This window comes from Xenopus laevis, chromosome 3L (assembly GCF_017654675.1).
Source record: "Xenopus laevis strain J_2021 chromosome 3L, Xenopus_laevis_v10.1, whole genome shotgun sequence".
Taxonomy (NCBI): domain Eukaryota; kingdom Metazoa; phylum Chordata; class Amphibia; order Anura; family Pipidae; genus Xenopus; species Xenopus laevis.
The window spans coordinates 156,455,045-156,479,486 of record NC_054375.1 but is presented as its reverse complement, the minus strand read 5'-3'; the positions used below and the strand labels follow the sequence as shown (position 1 = coordinate 156,479,486).

Here is a 24,442-nt window from a genome sequence, read left to right as displayed (position 1 = left end):
GCCCATGTGTACACAATAAAAGGAAAGAAATGTGGTGTTTCTTTTGACAGAGGACTCCGAGCAGCATTACTTTGAGGGTTTACTGGTGTATTTATATAGACATTTCTGATAAAGCTTACTTAATTTTAGCCTTTCCTTCTCCTTTAATTGACAGACCTTAATTACTTGACTGTCATTACAGTGGAAGACGTTTCAGAGGCATTACAGTATGTTCATTATTGTTAGGCAAAACCCCAGGACCAGAAGGGCTTCCAGTTGAATAGTAAAAAACAGTAGCTTGTACAGCCCTTCCAATATTAGTCAATGTTTACCAGAGACTTTCATCATCTAGTTATGAAGCTATAAATTTTATTCTCAAGGAAGGAGAGAACCCAAACCTATTTGACTCGTATTGACCAATATCTCTAATCATTGTAGACTCTAAATTATTGGGCAAACTTTAACACTAGGAACTTGGGTATAAATGTGGCAGGGGTGAAATGGAACACATTCAAATGCTTTTAGAAAAAAATATGTTTAAAAAAAGGATGAGCGATATATTTTGCCTCGTTTTGCTGCAAAAAAATGCACATAGACTCTAATGTATATTAAAAACAAGTAACACAGTTTGAAAAGTGTCACATGAAAAAATGGCCATTGCATTTGGCAATTTTTTTGCCATTTTGCAAATTTGTGAAACGGGTCAGATTCCCCCATCGCTAATTATTAGGGATGTAGCGAACGTCGGAAAAAAAGTTCGCGAACATATTCGCGAACTTGCGCAAAAACGCGAGCGGTTCGCGAACGGTTCGCGAACCCCATAGACTTCAATGGGAAGGCGAACTTTAACATCTAGAAAAGACATTTCTGGCCAGAAAAATGATTTTAAAGTTGTTTAAAGGGTGCAACGACCTGGACAGTGGCATGCCAGAGGGGGATCAAGGGCAAAAATGTATCTGAAAAATCTGCCTGTGTGTGCTTGGAAGAGATAGTGTAGGGGGAGAGCTGTTAGTGATTTCAGGGACAGATGATAGTAAGTTTGCTGGCTAGTAATCTGCTTGATACTGCTCTGTATTGGAGGGACAGAAGTCTGCAGGGATTTGAGGGACATTTTAGCTTAGGTAGCTTTGCTGGCTAGTAATCTACTGTTCTCTTTAAACAACTGCGATACGTTGACCTTGTAGGCATTGTTTGCCCAGTTTTTTTGGACGCAGCCACTGAAGCACAGTTGCCATAAAAAATATGCCATATAAATGCTGAAAATAGTCATTTTTCGCCATACGTTGACCTTGTAGACATTGTTTGCCCAGTTTTTTTGGTTGCAGCCACTGAAGCACAGTTGCCAGAAAAAATATGCCATATAAATGCTGAAAATAGTCATTTTTTGCCATACGTTGACCTTGTAGGCATTGTTTGCCCAGTTTTTTTGGTCGCAGCCACTGAAGCACAGTTGCCAGAAAAAATATGCCATATAAATGCTGAAAATAGTCATTTTTTGCCATATACGTTGAGTCAACGTATGGCAAAAAATGACTATTTTCAGCATTTATATGGCATATTTTTTCTGGCCTCTGTGCTTCAGTGGCTGCGGCCAAAAAAACTGGGCAAACAATGCCTACAAGGTCAACGTATACACTACTACAGCGGTGGATACGGATTACGTAAAATATATTATGGCTGCTTGAAAAAAGTCACTCCGGTGTTTTTTCTGGAGACGGTAATATTATGGATATTTAGACAGAATGTGAACAAGGTCACACAGCTAGATGGCGGGTTGAAGAAAACACTGTGCAAATAATGCCTACAAGGTCAACGTATACACTACTACAGCGGTGGATACGGATTACGTAAAATATATGAATGCTGCTTGAAAAAAAGTAACTCAAGTGGTTTTTCTAGAGACGATAATATTATCAATATTTAGACAAAATGTGAACAAGCTCACACAGCTAGATGGCGGGTTGAAGAAAACAGTGTGCAAATAATGCCTACAAGGTCAACGTATACACTACTACAGCGGTGGATACGGATTACGTAAAATATATTATGGCTGCTTGAAAAAAGTCACTCCGGTGTTTTTTCTGGAGACGGTAATATTATGGCTATTTAGACAGAATGTGAACAAGGTCACACAGCTAGATGGCGGGTTGAAGAAAACAGTGTGCAAATAATGCCTACAGGGCAAATAATGCCTAAAAGGTCAACTTATACACTACTACAGCGTTAGTAAAATAAAAAAAGTAAAATAAAAAAAAATGAATATTAAAAAAAAAAAAATTAAAGTTGGTGCTGCTGAACTACTAGGAGCAGCAGATTAGCACACCAGTCCCACTCCCCAACACTGCTAGACTAATAGCACTGGGCTCTTATAGTAGTAGTAGTAGTAGTAGTAGTAAAACAACAAAAAAATAAATAAAAGCAGTCCTTACAAGGACTACTGTTATTGCAGCAGTCAGCAGATGAGATCAGAAGCAGGACAGCTGCCCACTGCAGCTACATACAGAGCACTGCAGTAGAAGGTAGATTACTAGCCAGCAAAGCTACCTAAGCTTAAATGTCCCTCAAACCCCTGCAGACTTCTGTCCCTCCAATAACAGAGCAGTATCAAAACGATTACTAGCCAGCAAACTTTCAACTGTCCCTGAAATCACTAACAGGCAGCAGCTCTCTCCCTACACTATCTCTTCAGCACACACAGGCAGAGTGAAAAAACGCTGCAGGGCTTCGGTTTTTATAGGGAAGGGGAGTGGTCCAGGGGAGAGCTTCCTGATTGGCTGCCATGTACCTGCTGGTCTGGGGTGAGAGGGCAAAAAAAAGCGCCAACAATGGCGAACCCAAAATGGCGAACGTCGCGCGACGTTCGCGAACTTCCGGCGAGCGCGAACACCCGATGTTCGCGCGAACAAGTTCGCCGGCGAACAGTTCGCGACATCTCTACTAATTATAACAATAATATCATCATAAGCACACAGTACAAATAATAAGATATATAAAAAGTAGATATGCTTTGGTTCTTTGTTCCTTGTTGTTGGGAGGGGCTGATCTGTCTCAACTATTTAACTGCACAATTTTCTTCACTGACTGTGCAAAGAATAACTGCTACCAAAAGCCTTGGCATAGATTTGGCTTCAGACCAGGTGAAGTATGTTGGGATGAATTTGGATCTACATTGGAAGGCAAAAATAAATGTCCACTGTCTGTAGGGGGATGTGTAAATTTGTTTAAAATAATTTACCAACCTAAGTTTACATATTCTTTAATAAATGCACTGGAAATCGTCCCAGTTTGGTAGTTCGATACATTTCAAGGTAATTTATTTGGGCACATATACAACCATGATTCTCATATGCTTTCAATTGAGGAGGGAGCCTGGATCTGCCTAATATGTATATGTATTATATTTCTAGCCAATTATCATATATACACTCCTGGTTCAACCTTCCAATAAAATATCCCTTGACTCAAATTCAGGCTCAGCTGGTTGGGTCACAAGACCTGAGAGTGTGCCCAAATAGGGGGTTGTCTGGTGACTAGGGATGGGCGAATTTTTTCGCCTTGTTTCGCTGAAAAAATGATGCCCATAGACTTGTATGGCGTTGTGCGACAAAATTTTTTTGACGCCCATAGACTTTAATGGGTGAAGGCGTCATTTCGCCGGCGGCGAATTTTTGGAGAAACGAAACGGCTCAAATTCGCCCATCCCTACTGGTGACCCTGGTTTACAGTCCAAAGATTGTTCTTCCTATTATTCATTTAACCTTTAGCAAATCATGTGCATAAATACACTCTGTTACATGAGCACCTTTACAGACATCCATTTGTTCAATGCTTTCCAGATCTCCTCATTCCTAAAACTGTATATGATGGGGTTCAGTAGTGGTGTAACCATCATATACAGAAGGGAGATAATTTTATTCACATTTAAAGACTGCCTTTTGAATGGAACTATATATTTAGCAAATAGAATCCCATAGTATGTACAGACCACTGTGAGATGGGAGCTACAGGTGGAGAAGGCTTTCTGCTTCCCATTGTTGGAGGAGATTCGAAAGATAGAGTGGAAGATACAAATATATGTTATAAAGATGAATAAAAAAGGCAGTACAGCCACAGGTATAGTCACAACTGGGATCAGCCTTTCTAGGATGGAAACATCAGCACATGAAACTTCAAGAAGAGGGAGATAATCGCAATAAATGTAGTCCAGAGTATTGCATCCACAGAAACCTGAGTGTGAGGTTGCAGTAGCGCCAGACACACTAATAACTACAATTTCAACCCAAGCCCAAATCACAAGATGGACACAATGCTTATTGGTCATTATGGTGACATAGTGCAAAGGTTTGCAGATGGCCAGGTATCGGTCGTAAGCCATAACTGTGAGTAGGAGACACTCATCTCCAGTGAAGAGACCAGCAGCAAAGTACTGAGTGACACAAGCAGAGACAGACATGAGTTTTCCATTATTTATTAAGGCACTGAGCAAGTTGGGAACAATATTTGTAGCGAGCAAGATATCAGTAACTGAGAGATTTCTCAGCAAGAAATACATGGGAGAGCTGAGGGGGTGACACAGAGCAACTATCAAGAGGTTTCCACCCAATGCCATAATGTAAATCAATAGACATGTATAAAAAAATTGAGCTCCTTAGGGTTTGAGATCCTTGAAATCCCAAAAGAAGAAATTGTGTGATTTTGGTTCGATTGCAGCTGTTTATTGAATTCATAGCAATATCATGGAAGAAAAAAGTCCTGGAAAGTAAAATTCTTGAACATTCCTGTTGTTTTGACATAAGGAAGATCTTCATTCACATAAAATTATACAGGAAGCAACCAATACAATTATACTGGACCAAAGCTTGTGAAGGAACGAACATGTTAGAGTTATAACTTCCATCACTTGAGCTGATTTGTAAGTAAATTATAGACACTTGGCAAATTACTGAGATATGAAATGACCTTCGATACCTTCTAGCGACAGGCCTGGACTCACAATCTGTGGATTCTGACAAATGCTTGGTTGTAAAATGCCATTTGAAATCTTGGTCTAGTCTGTACAGAGCACCATCTTGCAGCAATGCTCCACTAATGATATTTATTTTTTATAAAGGTTCCTTTTGGAGTTTTGGGAACACAGAGAATCCATAAGAGACCAATTAGTTGTAAGAAACAAAAACGGAGCGACTAAAAATATTAGAGTAATGATTAGGTTACAACGGATAGAATGACTAAATATGATATAATTAAAAGTTCATAGAAGAAGAGAGAGTAAGCCTATTCAGCCATGTAGGGTATATCTTTGTTTTGTCAGGTAGAAGTGTTCCTAGTAAAGACTGCACAACCTGATTGCTCCTCTCAATGGATGGTGTAATGAGAGGAATCACCCCACACAGGAGATAAAATGAGATGTATTACACACCTCCACTTCCAACTGGTGTCCTGCACATAACCCTGATACATATACTCCTTGTCAGTCTCATGGCTACAAGCTTGTTAGCCATCTCTTGTTCTCTTAGATCACATCCACAAAGCTCTATCTTTACACTCACTATCCTCCACTTAAGATGGACATCTCTCCCCAATATGTCCACCTTGAGGTGGTCGATATTGGGCTAATCCAATTGTGGGTCCTGGGTCCCAACGATCAGATCTTAACAAGGAGAATATGGGCAGTTGCATTAAGGACGGCATCAACAGTATTTTTAAACCTGCCCAATCGACATCTGGCTGACTTTTGGCCAGATATCAATCGCGGAAGCCCGTCAGAGGGCCCACAAATACTGCCCAATAAACTGCCAACTTAAAGGAAAACTATACCCCCAAAATGAATACTTAAGCAACAGATAGTTTATATCAAATTGAATGACATATTAAAGAATCTTACCAAACTGGAATATATATTTACATAAATATTGCCTGTTTACATCTCTTGCCTTGAACCCCCATTTCGTGACTCTATCTGTGCTGCCTCAGAGATCACCTGACCAGAAATACTACAACACTAACTGTAACAGGAAGAAGTGAGGAAGCAAAAGGCAGAACTCTGTCTGTTAATTGGCTCATGTGACCTTACATGTGGTTTGTATGTGTGCACAGTGAATCTTACGATCTCAGGGGGTGGCCCTTATTTTTTAAAATGGCAATTTTCTATTTATGATTACCCAATGGCACATACTACTAGAAAAGTATATTATTATGATAATGGTTTATTTACATGAAGCAGGGTTTTACACATGAGCTGTTTTACTCAGTATCTTTTAATAGAGACCTACATTGTTTGGGGGGTATAGTTTTCCTTTAATCTGTCAGCAGCTTATATCTGTTTGTGCAGGGCCACCATCAGGGGGGGACTAGAGGGACAGTTGTCCCGGGCCCGGTGATTTTTGGGTCTTAGGGGGGCCCGGCTGCTGTACTCATTCTGTAGCTGGACCCCACTGCTGTCAGGAAGCTGTAGAATTGATTGGGTAGGGTGGAGTTTCTTCTACACGTCTTTCCTCTCCCTAGCTTCGAAACTATTGGTAGTTTCATGAAGTCCCGGTAGTCCATGGTGATTGGATAAGCTGGGAGGGCAGGTCAAATTTCAACCTCCAGCCTATCCAATCCCTGTGTAGATCTACCGGGACTTAAAAAAGAACCAATAGTAGAAGCTGGGGAGGAATGTGCAAGCACTATAGCTCCGCCCACCCTACCCAATTCTGCAGCTCCTGAGAGCTGTGGGGGGGGGGGACTTTCCTGTTGAAGAAAGGGGACAGTTGTCCCGGGACACAGGAACAAAACAAAAATATTTTGTGAGACAAAGAAACAAAGGTAAGTTCCACTGAACACAAATGTTTTTGTTTTTTTTATTTTATTGAATCCCTGGCCACCAATGATTTTTAAAAATCATTGCTGCCAATGTTTTTTTTTAAATTTACTGTATAGGGGGGGGGCCCTGACAATGAATGATTTTTTGGAGGGGTGGGCGGGATCTGGGGTGGGGCTTGGGGCGGGATCTGTGTATTTTGCTGTATGGGGCCCCGTGATTTCTGATGGTGGCCCTGTGTCTGTGTATTGGGGCCTTTACAAGTCTCCTTTCTGGCTTAACCTAAAAATCCTTTTACGACATGACAGTCAGTTGATTTGCCAGTTCCAGTGAAACTCTGTTTTAGTACAAAATGTCAATATGTCTAGCCCCATGTCAGATTTCAAAATTGAATATAAAAAAATCAGTTTGCTCTTTTGAGAAATAGATTTCAGTGCAGAATTCTACTGGAGCAGCACTATTAACTGATTCATTTTGAAAAAAAATGTTTTTCCCATGACAGTATCCCTTTAACTATTCAGAGAAAGCAGTTTATATCCAGACCATAAGGTGTTCTAGTTATTGGACAGTGATCCAGTAACATTACACAATCTCCACGTCTAACAGGCTGGGAATAGTGATGGGCGGATTTGGGGCATTTTGCTTCGCAGAAAAATTTGTGAATTTCCCACAAAATTCTCTAAACGGCGAATAATTTTGCGAAACAGTGCCGGCGTCCATTTTTTTTGACGCCGGGGAATTTTCGCTGCGGTTTCGCAAATTTATTCACCAGTGGTGAATCGCGGGAATTCACCGCAAATTTGCGCCTGGCGAATAAATTCGCCCATCACTAGCCGGGAAGTCTTCTCGGTTATTTAGGTCTTAAATTAAGATATGTCACCTCCAACAGATTTAAAGACATGACTTTCCACTGGGGTCTCCTTACTCAGACTTTCTCTAACCTGATCTTTGAGTCTTGGTGTGGTGCACCCTACATATTGGATGTGACACTTCTTACACTCAATCAAATACACTACTGAAGTTACATGTACATGTTACATGTATAGTGACGCTGGATTTTGAATTTACGACCTGTATTAGCAGAAGACAAGGGCAAGAACATATCTAAGACCCCGTAGCGTTTACATTGTCTGGTCCCACAAATAAAGGTGCCCATTACAGACAACCACATATTGGGGTTTTTTTTTAACTTTTTGATGATTAGTAATACACAGACTGGGTGAAAGAATGTCATTTAGGGTAGATGCCTTCCATGACACACATTTCCCATCCATCTAGATCCTTCTGGTGAGGGATGGAGGTGTATAATCATCTGACATCAAGTGGGATCCACAAATATTCCTTCATCAATATCACTACAAGTAATTTGGTTAACATGTCAAATGGTCAAGGTTGTATACTAAAGGCTGAAGGCATGTGTCCATAAGGACAACCCCCCACAAAGGGACCCAATGCCCACCACAATCAGCCTACTCTCAGGGTTAGCCAATCAATGCCTATGCCTACAAAACCTAGCACAATCTGTCAGCCAGCTATGTGGTATGTGAAGTTCTATTTGGTTTTTATTCACAGGAATCAATGCATTAAGAAGTAGGTATGGGACCTGTTATCCAGATTGTGTGGGACCTGGGGCTTTCTGGATAATGAATATTTCCATAATTTGGATCTTCATACTTTGTAAATATGTAAATATTACATGAAGCCAATAGGCTGGTTTTGCTTCCAATAAGGATTAATTATATCTTAGTTGGGATCAAGTACAAGCTACTGTTTTATTATTACACGGAAAAAGGGTTTCCGGGTAACAGATTCCATACCTGTAGTTTATAAGGGAGTTTTTGGCATCCCAAACATATTTTACAGTGAGAGCAATGGGCACTGGTGTCCACAGTAAGTTCTAAACTAAAAAGTGAGGCAATGCATAAGGGCAATTAAAGTTTAAAATTTGGGGACTGCACTCTGTGTACTTCTTGCAGTTTTTTTAGTGTAAACCCCCCATATCTATGAAATAACCCCCACACACCATATATTTCCTAACAATGAACACCTTTGGCTATTCAGAGACACCATTTATGCTTTTCTACATGGAGAATTGTGGCCACAGTCCTTTGTAGAAGTCAGCACTTTGGTTTGAAATCAAGGGAAAACCAGACACAAAGTTAGATGTTACCCCATAATATCCATGCCAACTATCAAAAATCTTTTAAATATCAATCTGCAAGTTCCTCTGAATAAAACAATACTCCTTATGTATGGGTGCCTATAAGGATGCAGCCACCAAACACACCAAAACTGAGGCAATGAATAAGGGTAATTATAGCTGAAAATTTGGGGGCTGCACTATATATGTACTAATTGCAGTTTTTTTAGTGTTAACCCCTCATAAAAATGCACACATCCAGCTATTCAGAGGCACCATTCATGCTTTTCTATATGGAAAATTGTGGCCACAGTCCCTTGTAGAATTTTGGTCTGAAATCAATGAAAAAAACAGATGCAAAGTTAGATGTTTCCCCTATTTCCATGACAATCAAAAAACCTGCTAAATAGAAATCTGCAAGTTTCCCTGAATAAAACATTACCCCATATATTTATGGACGCACATAAAAATGCAGCCACCAAACACCCCAAAACTGGTACAATGAATAAGGGCAATTACAGTTGAAAATTTGGGGGTGTCTTTATGTGTAGTAATTTTTTATTGTTAACCCCCTACCTGTGAATTAAATCTCACACACCATATAGTTTCTAAAAGCACACACCTTCAGCTATTCAATGATGCCAAACTTGCTTTCCTACATAGAGAATTGGGGTTGCTGTCCTTCATAGAAATCAGTACTTTGGTCTGAAATCATGGAAAAATGCAGGTACAGCTACAAGTTAGATTTCTCCCCAATATATCCACGGAAACTCTCCAACATGTGCTAAATATCAATCAGCAATTTCCCCTGAATAAAACAATACTCCATATATATGGGTACATATAACGATGGGGCCAACAAACACACTAAAATAGGGGAAATGATTAATATTGGGGCTGCACATTTTGCAGTTTTTTAGTCTTTTCCCCACCTGTAAAATGACCCCCACAATCTATATAGTTCCTGAGAGAGCACACCTTCACTGATTCACAGGCACCAATCATGTTCTCCTAAATGCAGAATTTTGAGACTGCTATCTGCTTCTAGGTTCTATTACCCCAAATGAACCCCAAAACATATTTTACTCACCCTTTTCTGTCTAGCGGAGCATCTTTGATTTGAGTTCCTTCTGTCCTGTGTTGTTATGATACTAGTTTTTTTGCTTCTTCCTAAACTATTCCGACAATGACAAAATCTGAATCACATTTATAAAGATCTTTGCCAACAAAATCCATAGTAAATTTGACCCATAAATTATGCAAGTGTCCTAAGAAGTTAGAAATGTAGGTGCCAACAGTAAAGACTAGGACATTAACTGCAGAGATGAAGTCACGCACGCCATACGTTTCATCATGTGCTGTGACTGTCACCAGTGCAGATGCCTTGTCACTTTTGAAGAAGTTTCTGCTTTCCCTCCCTGCCCTATTATTCCTCTGATCAGGCTATTGGTCTGGTGTCTCTGACTTTGCCCTCCAGGGCCACTTGTGGCGATTGCTTCACCTGTTACTAGATGTTATGTATAAGGTCTTTATTGCCCAAATAATTTAATACAATAATGCAATAAATGCAATATAGTCAAACACCTTTTATTGCAAGGGTACAGCATGCAGCTTAAACCGGGGCTTGGGTCGTCCATAAGGATATTTTTCACACAATGGGCCAGATTCAATTCAGTGAGAAAAAATTCTCCTGGTTTATCACATGAAAACTGATAGACAGGTTTCAATTCGAGGAGAAAAAACTTTTCTCCCAATTCAGTTCCTTTTTTTCCCCCCATAGACTTCGATAGAGTTTTCACATAATAAACAGTGAGATAAGTTTCTTTGAATTGAATTGCACCCCAAATTGAATCTTTTCAGGTAATAAACCTTTTTCTCACTGAATTGAATTTGGCCTAATATCTGTTACTCACTAACACCGCAGCGTTCTCCCATCTGAAGCCGTCCTGAGCCCAGGAGTGTTGTTAGCGGTACAGGGGCTTCCTCATCTAAGGAAATCTTTCCCCCAATTCTCTGCTGTGACCTCACATACAATGCCCAAGCTTCTCCTGTAGACTCTCCACAACCTACACCTGAACACTCACTTCCCTCACTCAAATGCACAATCACCTCAGGGCTCTAGCCCAAACTAATACTCCTTGTTGGGACAATGGGCTGTCTAACTCACTAACCCTCTCTAACTTCCACTCCTGGAGTGAACTTACTTACCACTGCTATCTGCTACCCACCTTCCCCACGGGTCTGGCCATTCAGTCTGATTCTGCTTTTTAAGGTGGCCATAGATGTTACAATTATGATCTTTCTTGGAAAAGATATTTCCAGGAAAGATTGTTCATTTCAATACACAGGTGTAGAGTTGAATCGTCAGATATATATATAGAAACAGTAGAATTTTATCTGATGATTCAGCACTAACAATGGCCGATGTTCAGGTGCCTTCAAAGGCGCCCAATCAAAATTTTCTGACCAGCCGATAGACAAGCTGACTGATATCCAAGTCATCTGCCGATATCGTCAATTTGTCTCCCACCATACACGCACCGAATATTGTATGAAAATTAATTTGTAAAATATTATCGATGTGTTTATGGCCACTTTAAGATGTTACAGGCCAAAAGAGGAAGTGCCCCATCAAGGCCTCCAGATAAAACCTTAATGCTTCAAAATAATGTTGCATAATAAAGTTCTATCATGGGGTCATTTTTTCAATACGGCCAGGCATGCCAGTGTTAAGAAATCAGGTTAACTTATTGCCAGGTACTTTTGGTGGCTGATAGTGATGGGCGAATTTACTCACCAGGTGCGAATTAGCGGCGAATTCCCGCGATTCGCCGCTGGTGAATAAATTTGTGAAACCGCAGTGAAAATTTGCGGGTGTCATAAAAAATGGACGCCGCTTCTGCTTTTTTGGACGAGACGTCGGCGTCGTTTTGCGAATTTTTCGCCGTTTTGCGAATTTCGCTGGTAGTTCACAAGTTTTTCGGCAAAGTGAAATGCCCCAAATTCACCCATCACTAGTGTCTGACTCTTGTTGCTAAGCTTGTTGTTGCTTGTACTATTTGTGCAAATGGACAACATACAAAGGAACTGCTCTCAATGTTATATGCCGAGGACTTCCCAAACCAGTCAGTTGAACTGAAGAAGCTGCTCAGATGACTAGTGAAACTATTTCAATGATTACTCTGTAAGTCCAGCTGTTTTAGAATTACTTATACTAGATATACCATGACCTGGATGAATGGAAAGGTTCATAGTCATACTACTAATAGTGAGGTTTTAATAGGCCAGAAGAATAGACTGCCTGATGAAGTCAAGACAAAAAAATGCAGGTCGCACTTCCTTATGAAATAAAATAAAAAACACGGTTTATTGATCCATTGAAAAAAAAAACAAAAACAGGTGACTGATGTGGAATGGTTTTCAATCTTCAACTGAAAACTGTTGGGATTATTCTACAGGGAAAATCAATGATTGAAATTTAACTAATTTAACCTTTTTTAAACGCAGTGTGGTAGTAATCTCGCTCCTTAAATATAGAATATTTTTCTTGCATTTTACCGCATCATATGCCCCAGATTTCATAACATGCCATCATAAAACATACTAATCATGAACCCCAGGGGTCTGCTGAACAGTTTGATGCCCAATATGCATAGATTTACCAAACCTTTGTGGTGTGCAGAGGCACCCACATTTAAATATATCACACAAAATTTTCACATAAAAAAATCATGAACAATGCACACTGCAATACAATCACTAACATCAAATAAAACTCAAACCAATGATTTTTTTTCTGCCTAGTGTAAATTGTAGTAAGAATCATAGTTTGAATACTTTCACTGGGCTAATTATGTTTTAGGGGGGCAAACAAGTAATCAACAATTATGCAGAACTGAAAATACAATAAAATTGCTAAAAATGCAACAAAAGCACCAACCATGTAATATCATAAGAGGAAAAATGGGGATTGTTCAGCGTAATTAGTGAATTCATTATTTTCAAAGGCAATAACATTTAATAACACAATGCAGTAAACAAAAAATGGGGCTGTTAACAAAAGTGGAAATTTTTTAGTCTAAATTATATTAAAACTGTTGTAAAACTGGTTCACTCAAGGTTAGATTGCATGTGACCTTTCAGTTTGTTACTAGGCCAGGAGACTATATCAGCCAGAGATGTTCTTGCTTGAGGGAACCTTTACAGACATCCATTTACTCAAAGCTTTCCAGATTTCTTGATTCCTAAAACTGTATATGATGGGGTTGAATAGTGGTGTAACCATTATATACAGAAGAGACATGATTTTATTCACATTTAAAGACTGTCCCTTGGATGGGACTGTATATATAGCAAAAAGAATCCCATAATATGTGCAGACAACTGTGAGGTGGGAACTGCAGGTGGAGAAGGTTTTCTGCCTTCCAGTACTGGAGGAGATCCTTAGGATGGAGTGGAAGATAGAGACATATGTTGTGACAATGAAGAAAAAAGGCAGCACAACCACAGGTATAGATACCACCGTGATCACTCTTTCCATGATGAACAAATCAGAGCATGAAACTTCAACAAGTGAGAAAAAAGCACAATAAATGTAGTCCAGAGTTTTGCATCCACAAAATGCTGAATATGAGATTATAATAGTTGCAGGGACATTAATAAATGCAATTTCTAACCAAGACCAAACCACAAAATAGATACAACGCTTACTGGTCATTATGGTGACATAGTGCAATGGTTTGCAGATGGCCAAGTATCGATCATAAGCCATAACTGTGAGAAGGAGACATTCAACTCCAGTGAAGACCCCATTAGAAAAGAACTGAGTTACACAAGCAGAGACAGACATTGGTGTTCCATTTCTTAATAAGGAAATGAGCAAGTTGGGAACCACACTAGTACAGAGTAACAGATCAGTTATGGAGAGATTACTCAGGAAGAAATACATGGGGGAGTGGAGGTGCTGACTTCCCAGATACAGAACAACTATCAAGAGGTTCCCACCCAATGCCAAGATGTATACAAAAAGGCATATATAAAAGATAGACCTTCTTAGGGTTTGAGGACCATGAAATCCCAAAAGAAGAAATTCTGTGATTTTAGTTTGATTGCAGTTTTTTATGACATTCATAGTGAAATTGAAAAAAATTGTAATCATAAGCTCAGAATATGCTTATATGTTCTGGAAGTGCCTGTTATAGGGAATAAGGAACAGTTTTATACAACATATATAGGAAAACAATGTATGAAAGTACATGGCAATGTGGCCTTCAATACCATTACAAGAATCCAGCTGATTGGATTCCCTTTGGAAGTGGATTCCTTACTTTCTGTGCCCTTGGAAATAAATCTCAAGTATATTGATACCTTCAACATCCACTCTTAACTCAAGAACTCACTGTAGTCTGTACAGAGAGGCAGTTGGTAGTGATGTTCCCCAAATTATATTTTAAACCAGTTTATAAAGGTTTGAAACTATTCCTTTGAGAGTTCCAGGAACACAGACAATCCCTAATAGACCAATTAGTTGTCCAATTAGCTTTCAAAACTTAGCTTTCAGAAATTCTATTAAAATTCTATTAAAATCTTTTGGAACGTCTGATAGTACACCTAATGCTACTGTGATAGTAATCTAATGGTCTCATCTTACATCAAAAAAACCTGGTCATATCCAGAAAGATGCACATATTTCTTTTGACTGAAGTCTCTTAATACAGCAGAACATGGTTTCTGTATATGTGAGTACAGGTAAAGCACTGATAAAAAAAATCACATTTCCCAGGGGTGAAGTTCTAAAATACAAGAGACAAAGGATGCTCTCTAGTGGTTACATAAAATTGGAAGTCCTAAGAAAAATCTCAAATAAACTGGAACTAATAACCCAAAATAAACTCCAGAATCTACCCCTCCTCTCACACCAACAGCTAAACCTTAAACAGACTACCGTGAAACTAGGTTTCCTGATGGCCCCAGAGGTTAGTTGAAGGTTCCTCGGTAGGAAAAATAAGTATTCCCAAATAAACAGCACGGCTATGGTACAGATCACATTGTTAACCAAATGGAACACCAAATCACGTACGTTCTATCATTTGTCAAATATGATCTAAATTTCAGATTTTGGGACTATTACCCCATGGGATGGTCAATTTATTGTCATATTGTCTCAGCTTTGCACATGCACTAGGGGGAATGAATTTTTGCCAATAATAAAATCAAAGTTTTGCAAATAATAAAGGCGGTTTTAATGAAAATTGGAGTGCTGTCGATAGATATGTATTTACATGCACTAGGGGGAATGAATGTGCCAGAATGGGGCAGGGGTTACTCTACCTGTACTTTCACTTAAAGAATAAACAAGCCAGACCATAGGTAATTATGATACTAATCATTGATACAGATACAAGGAGTGTCCACAAAATAACTAAGTTAAATGAAAAAATTTGAGAAGAGGACTTAACCTCCAGGACTGTATCAATGAATAAAGAATGTCATATCCAAACGATTTAAAAAGGCAATATTTATTAACAACCATGCCCCAAATGTTGATTAAAAACAAATATAAAAACAAGGTGCAGCATATGGGAGGAGGGATCTCTGTTTTAAATCATTTGACCCCACCACCCGCTTTATGCAAAGCGGGTTGGAAGAACCAATGATATGTATGGTGGTGATAGCTGTGGAACAGACGCCTAGGTCTGTAAAATGATTATTTGTAAATAATTGGGCACACCTCTATGCCACTGGTTCAGTCCAATAATTAATTGTCACACAGCTGAATAGAAAACGTGCTAAACAGTAAGTGATCTTAAATATAGCAGGGCGTGGAACATGGGCGCTGCCCAAATTATTGAAATATTGCAGGGTTATCCCAGAGCCATGGGCTCAACAACAAAGTTCAACAATGTGGATAGATGGAATGTGTTATTATAGATCCGCAGTAGGGTCTGTATATTGTAGATAATGATAAGTGATGATAAGTGATGTTTTGGAGTCCAGGTATTACAGTCCAATGACTTCCTTAGCGATTGAATAATCGCAAAAATATCCTGTCCGCTCCAACAAAACACAGATAAGTATACAGACTGTGCTCTTGTAGTTTTCACCGCTGTGCGGGTTCACAGTGAGCAAGTGTGATGAGATTAGCATCCGGGTTCCATATCTGCCGATTTAGGAGGCGTAAACAAATTCCACCGCCATGCTTGAAATGCCTGTAAGCAACAGATATTGGAGAGGGGCCCCTTCTCCCAACAGCGCCGCACCAACCTCGACGACCGTTTCGCCGCCACCCGCAGCTTTGTCAAGAGGCCGAATGTGCAGCAAAGGACGGGTATTAAGGGTGTCGTCACGTGATCTTATTTACAAATAATCGTTTCTGTGTTTCCGTGTTACGCCATCGTCAAATAAATCCACTGTGCTGAAAAAATCTGGGCTGCCCTCTGACTTTAATGCATTCGGCCAAAATAGGCACGCGTATAAAAACTTGTCGCGGGTGTCAAACTTGACACGTGTCAAAAATTTTTTAATGCATATTAATGTTCGGGATATTTTCTCTATGTTCGCATTTCTCATTAGTTGAACTTTGCAACTACTACTCTTGGGTGCTGTGGCTTAGTTGATTAAATCGCCTGTCTAGTAAACTGGAGAACCTGATTTGAAATCTCAGCAGTGCCTAGCATCTGCCTTCATGTCCAGTGCAGCCTTGGAAAGGTGTTCTTTTGGTTGCAATTTATCTGACACACAGCTTTCAAGCACCAGATGTTGGGATAATGGGTAAAAAAATAGTTTCCAACCAGAATGACCAACAGTAGAATAAATTCCATGTCAGGGCATCAGCGTACTTCTTTCTCTTTCTAATGGAAGCTGCCCAGTTGCTTGTTGTCCATGAGGCGCTGTGGCTTAGTTGGTTAAAGCGCCTGTCTTGTAAACAGGAGATCCTGAGTTCAAATCTCAGCAGTGCCTTGCATCTGCCTTCATTTCCACTGCAACCTTGGAAACTTGACCTTTCTTCTTTTGGTTGCAATTTATCTGACTCGCAGCTTTCTAGCTCATGATGTTGGGATGGTAGGCAAAAAAAAGTGTCCAACTAGAATGACCAAGAGAACAAGAAGTTCCAGAGCAGGGCATCAGCATGCTTTGTTCTCTATCTAATGGCAGATACCCAGTTGCCAAGTTGACATTTGTCCATGAGGCGCTGTGGCTTAGTTGGTTAAAGCGCCTGTCTAGTAAACAGGAGATCCTGAGTTCCTCTCTCAGCAGTGCCTGCTTTCTTTGCTTAAACCACAGCCAGTTCATCTAGTGCATGCATTTGATGATTAAAGCTCATGTCTCGTAAACAGGAGATCCAGAGTTCAAATCTCAGCAGTGCCTTGCATCTGCCTTCATTTCCACTGCAACCTTTGAAACTTGATCTTTCTTCTTTTGGTTGCAATTTATCTGACTCGCAGCTTTCCAGCTCATGATGTTGGGATGGTGGGCAAAAAAAAGTGTCCAACTAGAATGACCAAGAGAACAAAAGTTCCAGAGCAGGGCATCAGCATGCTTTGTTCTCTATCTAATGGCAGATGCCCAGTTGCCAAGTTGACAGTTGTCCATGAGGCGCTGTGGCTTAGTTGGTTAAAGCGCCTGTCTCGTAAACAGGAGATCCTGAGTTCGACTCTCAGCAGTGCCTGCTTTCTTTGCTTAAACCACAGCCAGTTCATCTAGTGCATGCATTTGATGGTGCAGAAATGCCCTTTCTTTGCATACCCTTCGAAGCGTACTTCTGCTCAAAAATCCAGGCTGTTTTGCAAACAGATGTCAGCTCACTTACAAGGCAATGCCCTTTTTTATCAAAGTGTGGGACTGTGGCCTTGCTTACTTTGGGGTCCCTTTATGACCGCTGGAGACAAACATCGCACTTGCCAAGGTGCAAGGCTCACACCTAAACCAAGACTTTGCCAGGAATTGGAATGCATAGCTCACAAATGTGCTTCAATCAACATCATATTTCTTGTCTTGTCTGTCAAGCATCTCTGGAGTTTAACTGCAAGAAAGACCTGGGCAAAAACCCTAATGTTCGGGATATTTTCTCTATGTTCGCATTTCTCATTAGTTGAACTTTGCAACTACTACTCTTGGGTGCTGTGGCTTAGTTGATTAAATCGCCTGTCTAGTAAACTGGAGAACCTGATTTGAAATCTCAGCAGTGCCTAGCATCTGCCTTCATGTCCAGTGCAGCCTTGGAAAGGTGTTCTTTTGGTTGCAATTTATCTGACACACAGCTTTCAAGCACCAGATGTTGGGATAATGGGCAAAAAAATAGTGTCCAACCAGAATGACCAACAGTACAATAAGTTCCATGGCAGGGCATCAGCGTGCTTCTTTCTCTTTCTAATGGAAGCTGCCCAGTTGTCTGCAGCCCATGAGGCGCTGTGGCTTAGTTGGTTAAAGCGCCTGTCTAGTAAACAGGAGATCCTGAGTTCAAATCTCAGCAGTGCCTTGCATCTGCCTTCATTTCCACTGCAACCTTGGAAACTTGACTTTGGTTGCAATTTATCTGACTCGCAGCTTTCTAGCTCGGGATGGTGGGCAAAAAAAGTGTCCAACTAGAATGACCAAGAGAACAAGAAGTTCCAGAGCAGGGCATCAGCATGCTTTGTTCTCTATCTAATGGCAGATGCCAAGTTGACAGTTGTCCATGAGGCGCTGTGGCTTAGTTGGTTAAAGCGCCTGTCTTGTAAACAGGAGATCCTGAGTTCGACTCTCAGCAGTGCCTGCTTTCTTTGCTTAAACCACAGCCAGTTCATCTAGTGCATGCATTTGATGGTGCAGAAATGCCCTTTCTTTGTGCTTGCATACCCTTCGAAGCGTACTTCTGCTCAAAAATCAAGGCAGTTTTGCAAACAGATGTCAGCTCACTTACAAGGCAATGCCACTTTTTATCAAAGTGTGGGACTGTGGCCTTGCTTACTTTGGGGTCCCTTTATGACCGCTGGAGACAAACATCGCACTTGCCAAGGTGCAAGGCTCACACCTAAACCAAGACTTTGCCAGGAATTGGAATGCATAGCTCACAAATGTGCTTCAATCAACATCATATTTCTTGTCTTGTCTGTCAAGCATCTCTGGAGTTTAACTGCAAGAAAGACCTGGGCAAAAACCCTAATGTTCGGGATATTTTCTCTATGTTCGCATTTCTCATTAGTTGAACTTTGCAACTACTACTCTTGGGTGCTGTGGCTTAGTTGATTAAATCGCCTGTCTAGTAAACTGGAGAACCTGATTTGAAATCTCAGCAGTGCCTAGCATCTGCCTTCATGTCCAGTGCAGCCTTGGAAAGGTGTTCTTTTGGTTGCAATTTATCTGACACACAGCTTTCAAGCACCAGATGTTGGGATAATGGGCAAAAAAATAGTGTCCAACCAGAATGACCAACAGTACAATAAGTTCCATGGCAGGGCATCAGCGTGCTTCTTTCTCTTTCTAATGGAAGCTGCCCAGTTGTCTGTTGTCCATGAGGCGCTGTGGCTTAGTTGGTTAAAGCGCCTGTCTAGTAAACAGGAGATCCTGAGTTCAAATCTCAGCAGTGCCTTGCATCTGCCTTCATTTCCACTGCAACCTTGGAAACTTGACCTTTCTTCTTTTGGTTGCAATTTATCTGACTCGCAGCTTTCTAGCTTGGGATGGTGGGCAAAAAAAAGTGTCCAACTAGAATGACCAAGAGAACAAGAAGTTCCAGAGCAGGGCATCAGCATGCTTTGTTCTCTATCTAATGGCAGATGCCCAGTGGCCAAGTTGCCAAGTTGACAGTTGCCCATGAGGCGCTGTGGCTTAGTTGGTTAAAGCGCCTGTCTTGTAAACAGGAGATCCTGAGTTCGACTCTCAGCAGTGCCTGCTTTCTTTGCTTAAACCACAGCCAGTTCATCTAGTGCATGCATTTGATGGTTAAAGCACCTGTCTCGTAAACAGGAGATCCTGAGTGCAAATCTCAGCAGTGCCTTGCATCTGCCTTCATTTCCACTGCAACCTTTGAAACTTGATCTTTCTTCTTTTGGTTGCAATTTATCTGACTCGCAGCTTTCTAGCTCATGATGTTGGGATGGTGGGCAAAAAAAAGTGTCCAACTAGAATGACCAAGAGAACAAAAAGTTCCAGAGCAGGGCATCAGCATGCTTTGTTCTCTATCTAATGGCAGATGCCCAGTTGCCAAGTTGACAGTTGTCCATTAGGCGCTGTGGCTTAGTTGGTTAAAGCGCCTGTCTTGTAAACAGGAGATCCTGAGTTCGACTCTCAGCAGTGCCTGCTTTCTTTGCTTAAACCCCAGCCAGTTCATCTAGTGCATGCATTTGATGGTTAAAGCGCCTGTCTAGTAAACAGGAGATCCTGAGTTCAAATCTCAGCAGTGCCTTGCATCTGCCTTCATTTCCACTGCAACCTTGGAAACTTGACCTTTCTTCTTTTGGTTGCAATTTATCTGACTCGCAGCTTTCTAGCTTGGGATGGTGGGCAAAAAAAAGTGTCCAACTAGAATGACCAAGAGAACAAGAAGTTCCAGAGCAGGGCATCAGCATGCTTTGTTCTCTATCTAATGGCAGATGCCCAGTGGCCAAGTTGCCAAGTTGCCAAGTTGCCAGTTGCCCATGAGGCGCTGTGGCTTAGTTGGTTAAAGCGCCTGTCTTGTAAACAGGAGATCCTGAGTTCGACTCTCAGCAGTGCCTGCTTTCTTTGCTTAAACCACAGCCAGTTCATCTAGTGCATGCATTTGATGGTGCAGAAATGCCCTTTCTTTGTGCTTGCATACCCTTCGAAGCGTACTTCTGCTCAAAAATCAAGGCAGTTTTGCAAACAGATGTCAGCTCACTTACAAGGCAATGCCACTTTTTATCAAAGTGTGGGACTGTGGCCTTGCTTACTTTGGGGTCCCTTTATGACCGCTGGAGACAAACATCGCACTTGCCAAGGTGCAAGGCTCACACCTAAACCAAGACTTTGCCAGGAATTGGAATGCATAGCTCACAAATGTGCTTCAATCAACATCATATTTCTTGTCTTGTCTGTCAAGCATCTCTGGAGTTTAACTGCAAGAAAGACCTGGGCAAAAACCCTAATGTTCGGGATATTTTCTCTATGTTCGCATTTCTCATTAGTTGAACTTTGCAACTACTACTCTTGGGTGCTGTGGCTTAGTTGATTAAATCGCCTGTCTAGTAAACTGGAGAACCTGATTTGAAATCTCAGCAGTGCCTAGCATCTGCCTTCATGTCCAGTGCAGCCTTGGAAAGGTGTTCTTTTGGTTGCAATTTATCTGACACACAGCTTTCAAGCACCAGATGTTGGGATAATGGGCAAAAAAATAGTGTCCAACCAGAATGACCAACAGTACAATAAGTTCCATGGCAGGGCATCAGCGTGCTTCTTTCTCTTTCTAATGGAAGCTGCCCAGTTGTCTGTTGTCCATGAGGCGCTGTGGCTTAGTTGGTTAAAGCGCCTGTCTAGTAAACAGGAGATCCTGAGTTCAAATCTCAGCAGTGCCTTGCATCTGCCTTCATTTCCACTGCAACCTTGGAAACTTGACCTTTCTTCTTTTGGTTGCAATTTATCTGACTCGCAGCTTTCTAGCTTGGGATGGTGGGCAAAAAAAAGTGTCCAACTAGAATGACCAAGAGAACAAGAAGTTCCAGAGCAGGGCATCAGCATGCTTTGTTCTCTATCTAATGGCAGATGCCCAGTGGCCAAGTTGCCAAGTTGACAGTTGCCCATGAGGCGCTGTGGCTTAGTTGGTTAAAGCGCCTGTCTTGTAAACAGGAGATCCTGAGTTCGACTCTCAGCAGTGCCTGCTTTCTTTGCTTAAACCACAGCCAGTTCATCTAGTGCATGCATTTGATGGTGCAGAAATGCCCTTTCTTTGTGCTTGCATACCCTTCGAAGCGTACTTCTGCTCAAAAATCAAGGCAGTTTTGCAAACAGATGTCAGCTCACTTACAAGGCAATGCCACTTTTTATCAAAGTGTGGGACTGTGGCCTTGCTTACTTTGGGGTCCCTTTATGACCGCTGGAGACAAACATCGCACTTGCCAAGGTGCAAGGCTCACACCTAAACCAAGACTTTGCCAGGAATTGGAATGCATAGCTCACAAATGTGCTTCAATCAACATCATATTTCTTGTCTTGTCTGTCAAGCATCTCTGGAGTTTAACTGCAAGAAAGACCTGGGCAAAAACCCTAATGTTCGGGATATTTCTCTATGTTCGCATTTCTCATTAGTTGAACTTTGCAACTACTACTCTTGGGTGCTGTGGCTTAGTTGATTAAATCGCCTGTCTAGTAAACTGGAGAACCTGATTTGAAATCTCAGCAGTGCCTAGCATCTGCCTTCATGTCCAGTGCAGCCTTGGAAAGGTGTTCTTTTGGTTGCAATTTATCTGACACACAGCTTTCAAGCACCAGATGTTGGGATAATGGGCAAAAAAATAGTGTCCAACCAGAATGACCAACAGTACAATAAGTTCCATGGCAGGGCATCAGCGTGCTTCTTTCTCTTTCTAATGGAAGCTGCCCAGTTGTCTGTTGTCCATGAGGCGCTGTGGCTTAGTTGGTTAAAGCGCCTGTCTAGTAAACAGGAGATCCTGAGTTCAAATCTCAGCAGTGCCTTGCATCTGCCTTCATTTCCACTGCAACCTTGGAAACTTGACCTTTCTTCTTTTGGTTGCAATTTATCTGACTCGCAGCTTTCTAGCTTGGGATGGTGGGCAAAAAAAAGTGTCCAACTAGAATGACCAAGAGAACAAGAAGTTCCAGAGCAGGGCATCAGCATGCTTTGTTCTCTATCTAATGGCAGATGCCCAGTGGCCAAGTTGCCAAGTTGACAGTTGCCCATGAGGCGCTGTGGCTTAGTTGGTTAAAGCGCCTGTCTTGTAAACAGGAGATCCTGAGTTCGACTCTCAGCAGTGCCTGCTTTCTTTGCTTAAACCACAGCCAGTTCATCTAGTGCATGCATTTGATGGTGCAGAAATGCCCTTTCTTTGTGCTTGCATACCCTTCGAAGCGTACTTCTGCTCAAAAATCAAGGCAGTTTTGCAAACAGATGTCAGCTCACTTACAAGGCAATGCCACTTTTTATCAAAGTGTGGGACTGTGGCCTTGCTTACTTTGGGGTCCCTTTATGACCGCTGGAGACAAACATCGCACTTGCCAAGGTGCAAGGCTCACACCTAAACCAAGACTTTGCCAGGAATTGGAATGCATAGCTCACAAATGTGCTTCAATCAACATCATATTTCTTGTCTTGTCTGTCAAGCATCTCTGGAGTTTAACTGCAAGAAAGACCTGGGCAAAAACCCTAATGTTCGGGATATTTTCGGGATACTCATTAGTTGAACTTTGCAACTACTACTCTTGGGTGCTGCGGCTTAGTTGATTAAATCGCCTGTCTAGTAAACTGGAGAACCTGATTTGAAATCTCAGCAGTGCCTAGCATCTGCCTTCATGTCCAGTGCAGCCTTGGAAAGGTGTTCTTTTGGTTGCAATTTATCTGACACACAGCTTTCAAGCACCAGATGTTGGGATAATGGGCAAAAAAATAGTGTCCAACCAGAATGACCAACAGTACAATAAGTTCCATGGCAGGGCATCAGCGTGCTTCTTTCTCTTTCTAATGGAAGCTGCCCAGTTGTCTGTTGTCCATGAGGCGCTGTGGCTTAGTTGGTTAAAGCGCCTGTCTAGTAAACAGGAGATCCTGAGTTCAAATCTCAGCAGTGCCTTGCATCTGCCTTCATTTCCACTGCAACCTTGGAAACTTGACCTTTCTTCTTTTGGTTGCAATTTATCTGACTAGCAGCTTTCTAGCTTGGGATGGTGGGCAAAAAAAAGTGTCCAACTAGAATGACCAAGAGAACAAGAAGTTCCAGAGCAGGGCATCAGCATGCTTTGTTCTCTATCTAATGGCAGATGCCCAGTGGCCAAGTTGCCAAGTTGACAGTTGCCCATGAGGCGCTGTGGCTTAGTTGGTTAAAGCGCCTGTCTTGTAAACAGGAGATCCTGAGTTCGACTCTCAGCAGTGCCTGCTTTCTTTGCTTAAACCACAGCCAGTTCATCTAGTGCATGCATTTGATGGTGCAGAAATGCCCTTTCTTTGTGCTTGCATACCCTTCGAAGCGTACTTCTGCTCAAAAATCAAGGCAGTTTTGCAAACAGATGTCAGCTCACTTACAAGGCAATGCCACTTTTTATCAAAGTGTGGGACTGTGGCCTTGCTTACTTTGGGGTCCCTTTATGACCGCTGGAGACAAACATCGCACTTGCCAAGGTGCAAGGCTCACACCTAAACCAAGACTTTGCCAGGAATTGGAATGCATAGCTCACAAATGTGCTTCAATCAACATCATATTTCTTGTCTTGTCTGTCAAGCATCTCTGGAGTTTAACTGCAAGAAAGACCTGGGCAAAAACCCTAATGTTCGGGATATTTTCTCTATGTTCGCATTTCTCATTAGTTGAACTTTGCAACTACTACTCTTGGGTGCTGTGGCTTAGTTGATTAAATCG

At 41.4% G+C, this 24,442-nt stretch overlaps 14 non-coding genes across 14 annotated transcripts; all 14 read left to right on the top strand.

Annotated features, from left to right (window-relative positions):
* Positions 1–16,806: 16,806 nt before the first annotated feature.
* Positions 16,807–16,880, top strand: trnat-ugu. The gene has a single exon. It is a non-coding gene; the product is annotated as a tRNA-Thr (tRNA).
* A 635-nt stretch (positions 16,881–17,515) lies between these two features.
* trnat-cgu lies at positions 17,516–17,589 on the top strand. Its single transcript has one exon. It is a non-coding gene; the product is annotated as a tRNA-Thr (tRNA).
* Positions 17,590–18,325: 736 nt separating this feature from the next.
* Positions 18,326–18,399, top strand: trnat-agu. The gene has a single exon. It is a non-coding gene; the product is annotated as a tRNA-Thr (tRNA).
* Positions 18,400–18,601: 202 nt separating this feature from the next.
* Positions 18,602–18,675, top strand: trnat-ugu. Its single transcript has one exon. It is a non-coding gene; the product is annotated as a tRNA-Thr (tRNA).
* Positions 18,676–19,417: 742 nt separating this feature from the next.
* Positions 19,418–19,491, top strand: trnat-agu. Its single transcript has one exon. It is a non-coding gene; the product is annotated as a tRNA-Thr (tRNA).
* Positions 19,492–19,719: 228 nt separating this feature from the next.
* trnat-ugu lies at positions 19,720–19,793 on the top strand. Its single transcript has one exon. It is a non-coding gene; the product is annotated as a tRNA-Thr (tRNA).
* Positions 19,794–20,127: 334 nt separating this feature from the next.
* Positions 20,128–20,201, top strand: trnat-ugu. Its single transcript has one exon. It is a non-coding gene; the product is annotated as a tRNA-Thr (tRNA).
* Positions 20,202–20,543: 342 nt separating this feature from the next.
* On the top strand, positions 20,544–20,617 carry trnat-ugu. The gene has a single exon. It is a non-coding gene; the product is annotated as a tRNA-Thr (tRNA).
* A 742-nt stretch (positions 20,618–21,359) lies between these two features.
* trnat-agu lies at positions 21,360–21,433 on the top strand. The gene has a single exon. It is a non-coding gene; the product is annotated as a tRNA-Thr (tRNA).
* Positions 21,434–21,661: 228 nt separating this feature from the next.
* Positions 21,662–21,735, top strand: trnat-ugu. The gene has a single exon. It is a non-coding gene; the product is annotated as a tRNA-Thr (tRNA).
* A 741-nt stretch (positions 21,736–22,476) lies between these two features.
* trnat-agu lies at positions 22,477–22,550 on the top strand. Its single transcript has one exon. It is a non-coding gene; the product is annotated as a tRNA-Thr (tRNA).
* A 228-nt stretch (positions 22,551–22,778) lies between these two features.
* On the top strand, positions 22,779–22,852 carry trnat-ugu. The gene has a single exon. It is a non-coding gene; the product is annotated as a tRNA-Thr (tRNA).
* Positions 22,853–23,585: 733 nt separating this feature from the next.
* trnat-agu lies at positions 23,586–23,659 on the top strand. Its single transcript has one exon. It is a non-coding gene; the product is annotated as a tRNA-Thr (tRNA).
* Positions 23,660–23,887: 228 nt separating this feature from the next.
* trnat-ugu lies at positions 23,888–23,961 on the top strand. The gene has a single exon. It is a non-coding gene; the product is annotated as a tRNA-Thr (tRNA).
* The last annotated feature ends 481 nt before the right edge of the window (positions 23,962–24,442 follow it).